The sequence below is a fragment of the Molossus molossus genome, unplaced genomic scaffold (genome assembly GCF_014108415.1).
Source record: "Molossus molossus isolate mMolMol1 unplaced genomic scaffold, mMolMol1.p scaffold_m16_p_1, whole genome shotgun sequence".
Classification (NCBI taxonomy): Eukaryota; Metazoa; Chordata; class Mammalia; order Chiroptera; family Molossidae; genus Molossus; species Molossus molossus.
The window spans coordinates 115,377,913-115,393,611 of NW_023425344.1; the positions used below are offsets into that span (position 1 = coordinate 115,377,913).

Genomic DNA, 15,699 nt, shown 5'->3' on the forward strand with positions numbered 1-15,699 from the left:
TGTTCATTTTCATTGGTTTCCAGGAAGTTTTTAATTTCTTCCTTGATCTCCTCAGTAACCCATTTATTGTTTAATTGCATGCTGTTTAGTCTTCATGTGTTCAAATGTCTTTGCATGTTCTTGTTGCAATTGATTTCTAGTTTCATGCCATTGTGATCTGAGAAGATGCTTGATATGATTTCACTCTTCTTGAACTTGTAGAGACTTAGTTTGTGTCCTAACATGTGGTCTATCTTTGAGAATGTCCCATGTACACTTGAGAAGACTGTGAATTCTTTACTTTTGGGGTGTAATTCTTTGTAGATAGCTATTAAATCCATTTGGTCTAGTGCTTCATTTAGAGTCTCTGTTTCTTTGTTAATGTTTTGTCTGGAGGATCTATCCAGTGATGTCCATGGGGTGTTGGAAGTCCCCTGCTACGATTGTTGCTGTCGATTTCTCCTTTGAAGTCCTCCAGAAGATTTTTAATATATTTTGGTGCTCCTGAATTGGGTGCATATATGTTTATCAAGGTGATATCTTCCTGTTGGACAGATCCTTTCAATATTATGTAGTAGCCTTCTTTGTCTCTAGTTATGGCCTTCATTTTGAAATCTATTTTATCAGATATAAGTATTGCTACCCCAGCTTTTTTTTTCCTTTTCATTTGCTTGGAAGATTTTTTCCATCCCTTTACTTTCAGCCTCTGTGAGTCTTTTGTTGTGAGGTAGGTCTCTGTCTCTTGTAAAATACATATATGTGAGTCATACTTATTTATCCAAACAGCTACTCTGTGTCTTTTTATCAGAGCATTCAATCCATTTCCATTTAAGGTGATTATTGATATGTACTTATTTATTGCCATTTTTGTTTAGTGTGGTTATATTTTTCTTCCTATTTCTTCTACTAATTACAGCAGTTCCTTTAACATTTCTTGCAGTGCTGGTTTGGTGCTAATGTATTCCTTTAGCCTTTTTTTTTTTTTGTCTCGGAAGCTCTTTATTTGACCTTCTATTCTGATTGCTAGCCTTGCTGGGTAGAGTAGTCTTGGATTCAGATCCTCGTTTTTCATGACCTTGATTACTTCATTGTCATTCCCTTCTGGCCTGTAGTGTTTCTGTTGAGAAGTCCGCTGAGAGCCTTATGGGGTTCCTGTGTAGGTAACCTGTTGCTTATCTCTGGCTGCTTTTAGGGTTCTCTCCTTCTCTTTAATTTTTGTCATTTTAATTACTATGTACTTTTCTTGGTCTGTTTGATTTCTTCTTACTTGGGGCTCTCTGTGCTTCTTGGACTTGAATGCCTTCTTCCTTCACCAAATTAGGGAAGTTTTCTGTCACTATTTCTTCAAATATATTCTCTAACCCTTGCTCATTTTCTTCTTCTTCGAGGACTCCTATGATGCGAATATTATTACGTTTCCAGTTGTCCCACAGTTCTCTTAAGTTGTCTGTCTGTTTTTTAATTGTTTTTTTCTTTTGGTTTTCTGATTGGTTGTTTTTATTCTACCCTGTCTTCTAATTCACTAATCCGGTCCTCAGCTTCCTCCACTCTGCTGTTTAGACCTTCCAATGTGTTCTTTATTTGTGCTATGTAATTCTTCATTTTTTCTTGGTGGTTTTTCATTTTCACTTTATTGGTTTTATAAGCTTCTATATCTTTACTTATGGTGTTGAGGTCCTTACTCATACTGTTGAGCTTCTTCAAGATCTTGGCCCTGAACTCTACCTCTGATAACTTGCTTAACTGCATTTCATTTATCTCATTTTTGGTAGGGGTCTCTTGTTCTTTCTTTTGTGATTTGTTTCTTTGTTTCACCATTTTGGCTATCTCAGTGGGTTTTAGAGCCTGCCAATTTTTTCTGGTGAGTGTTGGTGTTGTGCTGTTTGTGGCTTTCTCTACTGTGTTTGTGTGAGTGTTGGAAGACCCATGTTAAACACCACTGTCAAGTCTTACATTCCTGGGTAGATTTACAAGCCCAGGAATGGTTCAGTTGTTCTCTAGCTCTTTGCCTGAAGGGTATTAGTCTTGGTTAATTGAAGAGCCTTGGGTTCTCAGTTGAATGAGAAACTCCCTGAGGTGTTCAGCTAAGAGGATTTTCCAAGGGTGGGGTAGATGCTGGTTGCATTTCTTTTACCCACCTTGGTGGGGTTGAATCTTCAAGGCAGTGGCCACTGCCTCTCCCCAGAGCCCAGGGAAGGAGTAAGATGGCCACCATCCTGCGTGGCCACACCTCAGCAAAAGCTCTGGGCACTCTCCAAAACCCAAGTGTCCCCACACAGTTCCAGTGCAGTCCACACTTCCTCTGCTGGAGCCCAAGGTGAGTGGCTATAGCTAATTTGGTGCTCTGTCCTGGCCTTCTGTACTGTGGAGTTAGCTTGGGACTTGAACCTTTAGGGCAGTGTTCACACCCGAGACCACTGCTGTTCGTGGGCTCCCAGCCCACCTCTTGCGCCTCCACAATCCTCCCAAGATCGAGTCAGTGTCCCTGGTTATATGGTCCTTGCAGGCACCTATTCTGTTGCTTTTTCCCAACAATTTGTCTATATTTTAGTTGTAACTTTAGTTTGGTTTTGGGAGATGGTCTGTGTAGCTTCCATTCACTTCACCGCCATTTTGGAATTTCTAACTTTCCTTTTAAATTGGAAGTCTATTTTTTGAAATAGAATTCAGTGTTCTCTCTTGCTGTAGTAAGATGATAGTTTTCTTTTCTTTTGCTTTTCTAACTTTATTTATCAAAACAAATTCAGATCCCAGTGTCCCATACCCTCCCCTACCCCAGCCATTACTTAAATAACTTAGAGACAGAGTTGAGGGTCGGGCAGGTGTGGGGAAGGAAGAGCCCACTATAGCCGCCGCAGAGCATGCTTCTTGTCCATCTTCTTCTTGGCTGTCAGCTTCTTGTTGTGCTCACCTGCATGCTTCTTTGCCATGGGCTCCTCAGTTCCTCCTGGGCCCTCAGGTGCCACAGGGTTGGTGGAGGAGGCTGAGGCTACACTGTAGTAAGATGATAGTTCTATTTTGGTTTTCAGTTGACGTTGTTGCAGTTTATATGTGTTGTGGAATTCTACTCATTTTTAAAAATTTTACTTTGTTTAAAATATTTCTTAATTGCATTAAATCATGTTCCTCTAAGAACAACTTTGAGACAAATTGGTTTCATTCCTTTAAAATTTAAAATATTCTTTAATGGAGTATTTCACATGACTTAAAATTTTCTTGTGCTTATTCATTTAGTCATGATGTGCCTAAATAGTTGGGTGCTTAACCAAATGATAACTGAAGCTTTTGCTCTTTGGAAATGTGACTGTATGTAGTAAAGATGATAGGTATACCATTGCCACCATGATCTAAATGTTGTTAGAGAACCTCTGGTCATAGACTGGGTCTTTATTTTATTCTGACCATTGACTGAGAACAGTTTATATCAGTGGTTACAAATATCAATTCTCCTTTCTCTACAAAACCATAAGAGCTATTAGAATGGGGGTATATTGCCCTGGCCGGTTTGGCTCAGCAGTTGGAGTGTTGGCCTGCAGACCAGAGAGTCCTGGGTTCAGTTCCTGCTAGGGGCATGTACCAAAAAAAAAAAAAAAGAATGGGGGAATATTGATTGTTGAGCCTTTATTGTTTTTGTTTTTGATATGTATTCAACCTGTGTGGTTATTTGCTTGTGCCTAACAATGTACTTGTACTGAGAATACCGAATAAGCAAAACAGAAGTCATTTTGCCTGTGGTGTCCAGTGCAGATGGGCGTAAAAGGAGGTGTATTAGTGGATCAGTGAGATCTGGTAGTAAGCACCACGGTAATGTAGTCACAGTATAATGGATGCTCAGATCAGGGTGGAGAAAAATTGAAACTGAGAAACATGGGTGGGATCAAGAGATACAGATGTAGTGGAATCCAGTGCCTTTGTGATGTTCTGGGTAAGAGAGCAGCTAATTAAATCTAAAAATACCCTTTTTTGGATTTCTGCCTCATGCAACTATAGATGTGTCATCTACTGAGTAGACACTGGCCTAAGTCTGGGAAAGACATAGGTTGTGAGTTCAGTCTCATGCATGTTGAATCTGAGGTGTGTTAGTGAAGATGAGAGGTTGGGAGAGATGCGGGGTCTGGAGCTAGTTCAGAGGCTGGATGTGTGTTCCATTTGGGCAGCGTGAAGGCGGGTCGTGGATGGAGAAGAGACTGAGCTGAGCCAGAAGCCTTTAGTGAATGAGGACTCAGGTGGCCCAGCGAGGGTGTTGGGCAAAGCTCCAGTCAGGCAGTCTGAACTTCAGTGGAATAGTGCCTGATGGAAGAGGGTGTGTAGCGATGGTCTGGAGTTGTGATGGGAACAGGGAGCTCACCTCTGCCCTGTGGTATCTGGGTGAGAGTGAATCAATAATTCCACTTGGAGGCTTGGAGAAAGCAGTTGCCCCAGGAGGGCCAGGTTTTGATTAACTCAAAGGTGGTAGAAAACATGCTTTTGAGAAGTTAAGGATGTGGGACATTTATATAACTGAAGGGGTTGAGAAGTTGTTTCAGAAGAAGGCTCTGACTCCCCAGAATCTTAATTCTCTTTTCCTTAGTATCTATCTTATTCTGAGTAAATGAGCCATGCTTCAGTAGTTACTCCTAGAGCATCAGACATACTCTTCCTTTGCTTTAATATATTTCTGAAAACTCAGAACACAGAATGGCAGAAACAGGGTTCTTTCTTCCTGGGATGATAGCTGGGAAGGCAGCAGGTATTCTTTCCACTAGATGGCAGGCTTACATTGTTAGAGAAAAGGATTTCTGGTTAATAGCATTTTAGATTCAGCTGTAATCTTTGCATTATGTTTGTATCATCTGTGCTTCTTGGTGTTGGTAAATTAACGTTTATATTTTGCACCCAGTTTTATAAGGGCAGAGACATGGCTGAAGACTCACACGTTGGCAGAAATGTTGCAAGACAAATGAGCACTGCCCGACAAGCACTGTTAGGAGTGCCGCTGTCGGAGGACCCGATGAACTCAACCCAGACTCACTTTGGAAAGACAATGGAAGGAATTAGTGACACATTCAAGGTGGGTTGCAAAGAAAATTGAAGGAAAGTCAAAGATCAGCTGTAAGAATACCATTACAGTTGTCACAAGTTGACAAGTGAGTATATTACCAAGTAAGAAAGTGGAGAGGTAGATCTTTGCTGGCCATTCTAGATTAAATAGATTGGTGAAATCGAGAAGCAAAAAAAGGAAGGAAAAGAATATTTTGTTCTTTTTAAGTTTATGTACTGAATAGAGAAATAGATTTCTTTGTTCACAGGCCTTATTTAAAAAGCGGGTAAGTACAAAGTATACTTTAAATTTTTAAATAAGCATCTACATTGTTAGCTATATTATCACTGTATCCTGAAGGCAAAGTAAGGTGGTTTTCTTGTTCCCACAATCCACTTAATTGTTGTATTAAAATGTGAATATTTTCATCATTTACAACTTCTGTTTTGAGTGATAATTCTAATCAGCACATTTTTATGACTGCTTGCTGCCATTTTAAAACAACTATTATATATTCTTCAAGTTTGGTTTTAAGTAATGACTTTACTGGAGACAAGTCTACACAGCAGCCAAGTGACATGTATTGTTTTCCTTCCTGGAGCTATTACTGATTCCCAGAAGCAACCCACCCCCACTCCAGGGTCTTGTATCCTCACCAAATAAGTACAAGTTCATGTATTTTTTCCTTTTTCCAGAAAGTTAAAGCTACATTCAATCTCAAATTCCTGCTGAACACAACTTGGATCATTGTTTCATGGTCCTGAGAAACCTCAGGAAAAAAACAAAACCTTGTATTTTGATGATGGGCTTTCTGTCTGTGGAGAGGCAGCATCACTGGAGTTCAGCAAGTATGTTAGACTGTCACGGGGTAACTTCTCAGGCAGGCGGCCTTCACGGGCCAGTTTATTTTTTATATTTCTTTTACTTTCTGTGTCACAACCCCAACTTCTAGGGTACTGTTTCTTTAAATCAGAGGTTTTGGAAAAGTACGGTAAACTTTCTCTAGTTATCTGGGCCAGTCACAGCTCATGCAACTGTTCTGTTTATGTAAGTAGTCAACTGTTTTTGTAGATTTCTTAACCTCATTCATATTCTTAGTAGTGAAATTAAAGACACTTTTTCTAGGAAGAGCAATGGAATGATTCTCAATGTTACTACAAAAGTTTCATTTTTTAACATTGTAGGTTTCCAATGTCATAATCTTTTGAATACCAGTGCCTCACCAGCCCTGGCCCAGAGAGTCCCTGGCCCTGGGTGAAGCCCACTGGGGGCCATTCAAATGAGGCTGTCTGCAATTTATTTTAATAAAAAATTAACCAGTGGAGTGTTCACTTCCTTATCCCCTGAAGACAAATGAGGTGGGTGTGTTTGATTTCATTAACTACAATCCAGCCAACAAGAAACATGTATATGATCAGATTCATACAGCATACCAACTGGCATTTGAAATGGATCATCATTGCATTAGATGTCATCCTGGAAACTCTAGAAATCCAAGGAAAAATATATGATGAGTGTTTATATGAACCTTTGCAGATGCACTGATAAATAATTTATAATCATTTGAAAACATGGCTGGGGCCTGGTGAATGTTTTCTCTCCTCTAAATAAGGCTCCCTGCTCCCATGAGCACTGACCCCTGTGCCCGCTGATGCCATTAAGTGTGTGATGCACACAGCTCACTGACTCACCAGAGAGAGAAAGGGTATTTTTCCTACTGACATTCATTTAATAAAATTACTAAACACCTAAAAAGAAAAAAGAGAAGAAACTACTATTCTCAACACTGCAGGCCTTCTTAGAATTTGTCTCATAAAATGCCCAACGTTTGGGGTATAATCACAGTCGGCCTTTGGGGACAAGACTGACCTGTTTAATAAGCATTAATTACCCTGATCCTATGGCCAACTAATACCCTTATTTTTTTTTCAGATCATCATATAAAAAAATTAGCATTCTCATTTCAACTGACTCACTTGGCAGAAAGAAACCTACATGCTATGAGAAAAGAGAAGAGGGGAGAAGCATTCAGAAGACGTGGAAAGAGATGGAAGAGGCACTAGACAGTTCACTACAATGTGAATATCAGTACTATCAAATGCCCAACATCCTAAAATATCCAGATTATAATTTTCTGAAGTTGGGAATGAGAGTTGTTCCACATCAAATCAGGTATAGTAATTCTTAGCATTTTTGTTTACATAATAAGCCTTTGAGAAAATGGTGATAATGATAAACTGAGCTCAGGAAAAATGTACATGTTACTTACACACTGAATCGTGTTCTATAAGAACCTCTAGTTATAATATTCAGGCTGGAACCCTGTGAGTCACAATACGCATGTACTCTGTAATCCTGAGCACTGACTGCCAGCAAGTCTTTCTTGCATCTAACCTGGTTTCATTTTAGAGGTTAAGCCTCTCTCCACTGTTTGTGTCCTGTTTGCTTCAGAAAAGATTATTACACACTTGCTTGTATAAGTTGTTTATATATGCCTGCCAAGGACTATGAAATTTAATCATGATTATTCCTGAAGTTGAAACTTTTCTAACCTTTGTTTACAGATTGTGGCAGAGAGTGCTACTTAGTTTCTTTTATTTATTTTTTCCTTTATTGATTTTAGAGAAAGAGGAAGGAAGAGGGAGAGAGAGATGAAAACATTGATGAAGGAGAAAGAACATCAGTTGGCCACCACCTGCATGTCCCCCACTGGGATTTTGGCCCACAATCTGGGCATGTGCACTGACCAGGATTCAAACTGGCTACCTCTTGGTGTATGGGTCGACACTCAACCACTGAGCCACACCTGCTGGGCAAATGCCACTTACTTTCTAATATCCAGTTCTCCTTTCTGTGTTAATTACTCAGCTCTATGATTACAGTTTTTGAGCCTCTCTTGCAGCTGTGTGTGGCCATGTGACTAACCTTTAAGCCAGAAATATGTAAGCCCTGTGCTATGTGGATATTCTGAAAAAAATCTCCCTTATCTTATGTCACCCTGCTGTCTAGAAAAAAGATTAAACAGCCAGAGACCAATAGCCATCCTGAGCCTGAGTTTGAGGTGTGATTGGCAATGCTGTGTGTTGACTCTTCCACTAGAAATAAATTTCATAAGAATAGGCACCTTGTTTATTGTGGTCAGAGCAACATCCCAGCACCTAAAATCTTGTGTGGCATGTGGTAAGAGCTCTGGTATTGAATGAACAAACGAACGAACGAATGAATGAATGAACAAAAGAGTTTCCACTAGACCATGAAAAACTCTGACCTTAAAGTCCTCCCAGGGGATATTCAGCCATTAGTTGCAAATGCAACATCTTTGTTTCTATCACAAAATCAAACTCTTCCTTAGTTCAAATCACATTCCTCCTATTAGCTGCCCTTTGTGCTCCCAGACTTGCTACTCATTTAGAAGTTTTTTTTATTAACAATACTTAATTTTGCTTAGCAGGTTTAAAATTCTTTAATATTCAGGGTCATGCATTTTTGTAAATTTTACTTTATTGTTGACAGTATTAGAGAAGTCTCCCATTTTCTGCCTTTTTGCAAAATTGTCTCAGTGGTTGGAGCATTGACCCTCTGATCAAAGGGTCTTGGGTTTGATTCCCGGTCAAGTGCATGTACCTGAGTTGCAGATTTGATCCCTGGCCCCAGTCAGGGTCGTGCAGAAGGCAACCAATGGATGTGTCTTTCTCACATTGATATTTCTCTCTCTTTCTTCTCCTCCCTTACTTCACCCCTTCCACTCTCTCTAAAAATTAATGGTAAAATATCCTAGGGTGAGGATTAACAACAACAAATGAAGTTTATTTCTATTTGTGTGTGTATCTGTTGTTAAATACAGGCACTATATTCCGAGGTGTTGTCTCAAGTATACAAGAATCATCCAAAATGGTATCTAATGGCATGTCTAGGACTTCAGACAATGTTATTACCATAGAATGCAGTCTTAGTTGCTAAGTATTTAACTAGATGCTGTTTACTGAAACTGAACTTCATCAAATTTATTCCCATTCCACTCTGGTCTCCCTCATTTCAATATATTGCTTATTCTTCTCACCAAAACTTACATCTTTTAAACTATTAAATAAAATATTAAATGTCCCTGCTTCCCTGATTTTTGTTTGTTTGTTTTGTTTTTATTTCTCACCTGAGGACATTTTTCTACTTATTATCAGATAGAGTGTGAGGGAGGGAGAGACAGAGAGAAACATCAATGTGATAGAGATACATCAACTGGCCGGCTCCTGCATGACCCAAACAGGGCTGGGGACAAACTGCAACTGAGGTACGTGCCCTTGGCTGGAAGAGAACCCACGACTCATCTTAAAATATTTTGCCCTGGCTGTTTTTGGTCAGTGGTTAACGCATAGACCCGTGGACCAGAGTCACAGGTTGGGTTCCTGTCAAGGGCATGTACCTTGGTTACGGTTTGGTCCCCAGCCCTGGTTGGGGTCATACAGGAGGCAACCAGTCAATGTGTGTGTATTTCTCTCTTGCCCTCTCACTCTATCTGAAGATAAATAGAAAAATATCCTTGGGTGAGGATTTACAAAAGTAAAATAAGATAAAATAAAAAATCCTCAGTGTATTTTCTTTTCACTGCTACCACATCTCTCCTCTCAGCCAAATATTTGGGAAGAGAAGCCCTCAGTCACTTTCTTCACTGTCTCATGTCCTGTTCACTTCTGCACCCAGTTGCCATAGCCAATGGATCTGTAGCTTTTCTGCCCTCCTGACAACATGTGACAATGTTTAGAAAATTGTGTATGGAGCCCAAGACTAGGCCACATGTGTGTACTTGGAAAAGAGAGAGCAGTGGTGTGGCTGCAGGGTAGGGGAGGGAAGCCTTCTGAACCACCTGTCTTCTCTGTCAGGTGGGCTCTTGAATGGAACTCTGGGCATGATTGGTCCCTCATAACCAGGTGACCACAGAATGTGTTCTGATTGGCTGGTGCCCACCAGGCAAACTGCCTTCAGTTGAGAGGCAGCTGTGGAGGGAGGAGGAGCTTCTGCTGTGCTCTCTTCTTGCAGTGGTTGTGGTTTTCAGATTAACTGATCACCTTTTCAATAAGTCAGGCTGCTCACCATCCTCACAGACTTGTCAACTCAGTGGAGGCAGTAGCAGCTGGACAGCAGCTCAGGGCAGCAACAGGGGCATGGCCAGGCCCTCGGGGCTGCCCAGGGCTGCCCAGGGCCTGGCAGCCCAGTGGCCCCTGGGCTGCACATGGCTTTGCCATTGTTGGGGGTTGACCGGGGACTGCTGAGTGAAGACAGTGACAACAGTGAGGAGTGGAGTCCCCTCATGGGCATCATACTGTCATGTTGCTGTAAGCTCAGTGACAGCCCCAGTGCTAGCCTCAGTGCTAGCCCCAATGTCACCCCCAGTCCAGGCTGGCACCCTTGGCCAGTGAATCACAGCATCAGTGAGTCTGATGTCTGTGAGATGGGTGTCAGGAAGTCTGTGGCAGTACCTCCAGCCATAGCTGTCCTAGACTTGGAGGAGCAACAACCTGTGATGCACATGAGTGACCTGAAAATGCTGACAGGTAAGTAAAGTAGGTGGCAGGTGTTCTCTGCTCTCAGGTGGACCTTTGGCCTTCACTGCCCCCCAGGATCCCCTAGAAAGGAGCCACCAACTCAGAGACCATCTTGCCTGGAAGTGGCTTTCCAAGAGCTTTCTCTTCCTGTTGTCCCCACATCTTATTCTATCCTTATCATGTCTGGTCAGTTTTTTTCCCTATTCACTACCCAAACACCCAGTTTTTTTCTTCAGTTTTCATTTTCCAACCCAGCCTGGGACACCCCAGTCCTTGGCCCATCCTGTTTATTGCTCTGTATAATGTCTTGTGAGACTCTATGAACACTTTGGGGTATATTTTCTCCTTCTTCTCAATGAAAACTGTAATAGCCCAAGTTCAGAGTGTCCATCCCATCTCCCTATCCTTACCTATCCATATGGTACTTTAGTGAAGGAGCCACGTAGGGCCTGGAGATACCCTTGCTCTCACCTGTTAATATAGTTGGTACTTAGGACAGTTCAGCTGCATAGATTTTAAAGTTTGCTATTTAAATTCAAAACTGACATAGAATCTATGTGGTGTTCTTGAGCAGGCTGTTTGCAGTTGCCTGGGTAGCAGCTGCTTTATTCCTTCCAACTGTCATTTGAACACCGAAGGAAATGGTAGGAGAGGAAACTTACAATTACTGATGATGTGAAATGTTACTGCCAGCACTACAGAGAATAGTTTTTGGTTGTTTGTCTATTTTGTACACAAAGGAGAACTCATTGAGTTCTGATCACTTTCGTGTATCCACTCAGTCTTTCATCCATGACTTACAGACCTCACTTGCATATTGCCTGTTGTAAAGGTGGGGAGGGAGTTCATGAGACTGTTGGCCAAAAGTGTCCAAAGAGGCCCTGGCTTGTTTGGCTCACAGTTGGAGCTTTGGCCTGTGGACTGGAGAGTCTGGGTTCAGTTCCCTCTAAGGGCACATGACTCGGTTGCAGTTTGTCCCCGGCCCCGGTTGGGGTCGTGTGGGTGGTAACCAGTCAATGTATCTCTCTGACATCAATGTTCCTCTCTCTCACTTCCTCCTTCTCCATCCTGCTCTCTCTGAAGATAAATAAAAAAAAGTGTCTTCTGGTGAGGATAAAAACATTTTAAACAAAGTTTTCAAAGAGAATAACACAGAAATTTAGACTTTAATTTGTAACAAAAAGCCTTGGGAGTTAAGGTGCCAGATCCTGGATGAGAATGTTTATCTTCATGGCTTCCTCTTCCCTCCTGCCAGGGGATTCCTGTTTAACTGGGAGAATATTGTGGTCAAAGTTCTGAAGACCAGATAGATGGTTGAAGGGGAGGAAGAGTGACTAAGAGGAAGAGGAGGGAACAGAGAGGAAACATTTGGTTTAAAATAATTCTGGGTCACAAGGTAGCTAATGAAGGCTATGTTATGCTTTCTTTTCTTTTTAATTTTAAAATTGGTTTTTAGAGAGGAAAGGAGGAGAGAGAAATGTCATGTGAGAGTGAAACATCAAGCAGATGGGCTGCCCCCTGCACACCCCCACTGGGGATTGAGCCTGTGACCTGGGCATGTGCTCTGACCAGGAATCAAACTGGCAACCTTTTGGTGCATGGAATGGCGCCAAACTAACTGAGCTCCACCAGCCAGAGGATGACTGTGTTTTCTGAAGTTGAAAACATTCTTTCACAAAGATGTTAAAACACCATTGCTTCATTTGTTTCATTTAAATGCTGGAAATTATTTCATTATTTAATAGAAAAAATGTATTATACTTCTTATTCTATTTAAACTTTAGTTGAGCTTTTAAAAGTTAGAATAGTTAAGCCTGTGGATTCTCTGAGACGGTGAATGTGACTTTGTAATTGAAAAGTACTGCCTTTTCAGAGTATTCAAATATTGTGAAAAAATAAAAAGAACAAATGATGTGAATTAATTTTACCTTTAAACATAAAGCAAGTGAATAGCGGTGAAAACTGCTTTGCTTGGTGCTGTAAGTTAAGCCTCTGTCTGAGTGATTTCATAAACCAGTTAGTAATGGGTAGTGTTGGACCTCTGTGTAAGTCTTTAAGATTTACAGCTCAGTCCCATGTACATCTCCTCTGGCCTTCAAACTGCAAACAAGGCCCCTGCATATTCTCCCTCTGCTGCTGAGGAAACAGAGACTGAGAGGTGTGACCTGACTGGAACACGGCTATGAGCAGAAGGGCTGGTGTGGAGCTGACAGATGTGCCAGATTCCATCTCTGTGGGGCCGAAAAGCTCTTTAGAACACAGCTTGTATTTGATAATTTCTCCATGACGTGAGCCTATTTAAACTTACTCCAGTCTTGATTATTTCCTTTTGAAATTATTGTGTACAAGTCAGAAGCCACCATTACCACTCCATCCTATGTCTATAAGCTCAATACAGTGGATAAGAATAAAAGCAGAAGTCATGAAATAGCATGAATTTACCACGTTAATGAGTTGATACATTTTAAAGAGTGTGTTCTGGTGACCAGACATTGACACCCAGAGTACTCTGGACACAGAGGGACTTTAAGAGAAGCTGGTACGAGGGCCAAGGAAGTAACAAGGATTAAGCATAAGCCCATGATAAGTAATGTTGAATCAGAATAGTTGAAAAATAGAATTCATAAGTGTAAACTTTACCTTTTTATGTTTCATGTAATAGCTAAAATTTTATTTGTTTGTTTTTAATTTGGGAGTGGCATTCAATAAAGTGATAGGAGAAACCTCAATTTCAGCATTTGCTTGTTATGTTTCCATTGAAACAAGGTCAAAATACCAAATATAAAGTACAAGCACATTGAATGTTTGCTTTTAATGTCTTTATTCCAAACCAGTTTAGATTGGTTTCCCTGGAAACTAAGAAATCTGGCTTTTCTACAATGGAGAATTGAGTTATTTGACTACTTACACAAAATCATACTTGAATGATGCTCTGCCTTGTTCTTCTGAAACAGAACATGATTTCTTTGTCATTTCAAAGACATATTCTTAAGAGCCTACTATAGATTTTAGACTTAAAAGAAGTTTTCTGCTACCTTGCCTTTATCTCATGGTACATCTAATATATCCAAGGGTGGTGTCAGTGACACACAAAGGTCCCGTTATCCAATTGTATTATTGCTCATCAACTGTCTACACAGCCTTTATGTGCTGACCTTAGGAGCTCTGCTAATTTGCTGGCTGAAGGTGCTTTGTCAAGTGACCCTTTCTCCCTGGCCCCGAGGACTGTGTGGGGAAGAAATTGGCAACATTATGTAAAAAGGGAAACCTCTGCGCAACAGATCTTGACTATTTCCAGTAGCTATTTAAACCTTTAATTTTTTTGGTTACAATATTAATAAGCATTTGATATAAAAGATTCATAAAATACAGAAGAGTCATTCACTTCTGTTGAGAATAGCGAGAACTTTTATTAATATTTTGATGTTTATTCCTCTGCAACTTTTCACTGCATGTAAAGTTAACATTTTGTTTGTTTATGAAAAATGAGGTCACTGTTTGTGTGCTCTTTATAACTCTGTGTTGTAGAGAGAAGTAATGACAGAAAGCTCCTGGGACTGTGAAGTGCAGAATGGCTCCGCCCAGGAAGGGATGTTGGCATAATCACCCCACAGTGCAGATGCATTAAGCAGGAATCCTACTCTGAGGGTTTATTCTGAAGACATACCCATAAATAGGAAGCCACATATTCACAAAAGTTTTTTTGCATTATTTTCACAAAATATATTGCAAATAACATGTCTAGTTAGGGACTGGTAAAATAAACTGTTGTAGACTGCCATGGAGCTATAACATAGAATAAAATATTTCTATCCTGCTATGTGGTGATCTCCAGGATAAGTCACATAAGAAAAGAAAGGCGAGGAAATCCAGTAATCTACCTGACAGAAGTAGAGGAAATAAGTTTTCACTTATTTTAAAAAAAGAACAAAAACAGGCTGAGAGAAATTCTTGTTCATTGTGTAACTTTCATTCCTTTCCCTTTAAGGAGCAGACAGAGCACATGTGAACTTAAGATGCTCTTTGGTTAACCTGTGGACATTTCATCTTTACAATGAAAATGCTAAACATTCGTATTTTGCTTTTGTGTTAATTTGTGAATGTTTTGTCATTCTTCTGTGCTTCATATGTAGTACATAAATTGCTCTTCAATTCATTTGATCCTTATAATGTTCTGAGTTTGGTAATATAGGAATTATATCTGTTTTATGTGTGAGAAGACAGGCTCTGAGTGGCATCAGTTGAGTTGTCTGAGGTTTGAAAAGTCAGGCTGGATAGAGCAGGAATGTCAACTCCGGATGCTTGGCACATAGGAATAGCATTTATAGAATGACATGTCATGTGATCAGCTTGGGGATACTGCCTTTTCACACACCCCTTCTTTTAGTGTGTTAAAGAAATTAAACTTTAGGCTTAAAACAGTAATGTTACATAATGTGAGGTAAATTGCTACTCAGAACCGTTCTTAAAAGTACAAGACACTTTGCAAAGTACTTTTTAAAAACCCATAAAGAAAAAAAGATATTCTTCACTGTATGAAATGTCACAGCTCAGTGAGTCATTCAAATGGGTAGAGGATTAAATCAGGGCGATACTGAGATCCCAGGTGAGGCAGCTACAGAGGTGGTTGGAAGCCAGAGTGAGGATTGTCAGAGGCCAGGAAACTGGAAGCCAGCCTCCAGGAGCAGGAGACTGGGGGACACAAGAGCCTTCTGTGTGCCTTTGGGGAGGCCGCCAGCTCAAGGCCATTGGGTAGAAGTCACCTGACTGGGGCAGAAAGTGTGGACTCTGAGAGATAAAATCATTAGTGTACATGGTAATTGCTAGACACTAAATTTTGTGTTGTGGGCCCCAAAACTAATACAATGTATAGTAAATACAATGTATAGTATGGGGATAGAGCAGTTCAGAAAATGCAGGAAACCTTAAGTAAACAGGTGCCCAGCTGTTGGCCCAGAAACTGCTGACATTTCTATTTAATGGGAATAAATTGAAATCATGTTGAAATGAATGTCTTTCTGAAAAATTCTGCTTAAAAACATTCTATAAAATAGTGATGCAGTATTTGCAATGAGAAAAAGGTGCAAGTTACATATAAAGTTGCTGTAGCCCAGCCAGTGTTGCTCAGTGGTTGAGCATTCACTCATGTACCAAGAGGTT

At 40.5% G+C, this 15,699-nt stretch overlaps 1 protein-coding gene and 1 pseudogene across 1 annotated transcript in view; one reads left to right on the forward strand and one right to left on the reverse strand.

Moving 5' to 3' along the window:
- The first annotated feature begins 4,921 nt into the window (after positions 1-4,921).
- The window catches only part of LOC118634588 (cyclin-Y-like protein 1), a 36,903-nt gene continuing 26,125 nt past the window's right edge, over positions 4,922-15,699 (forward strand). Inside the window, exons 1-2 of the mRNA XM_036269222.1 lie at positions 4,922-5,029; positions 6,932-7,171. The gene's annotated coding sequence lies outside the window, so the exon portion shown is untranslated. The remainder of the gene's footprint in view (positions 5,030-6,931; positions 7,172-15,699) is intronic.
- On the reverse strand, positions 5,304-6,197 carry LOC118636683 (annotated as a pseudogene).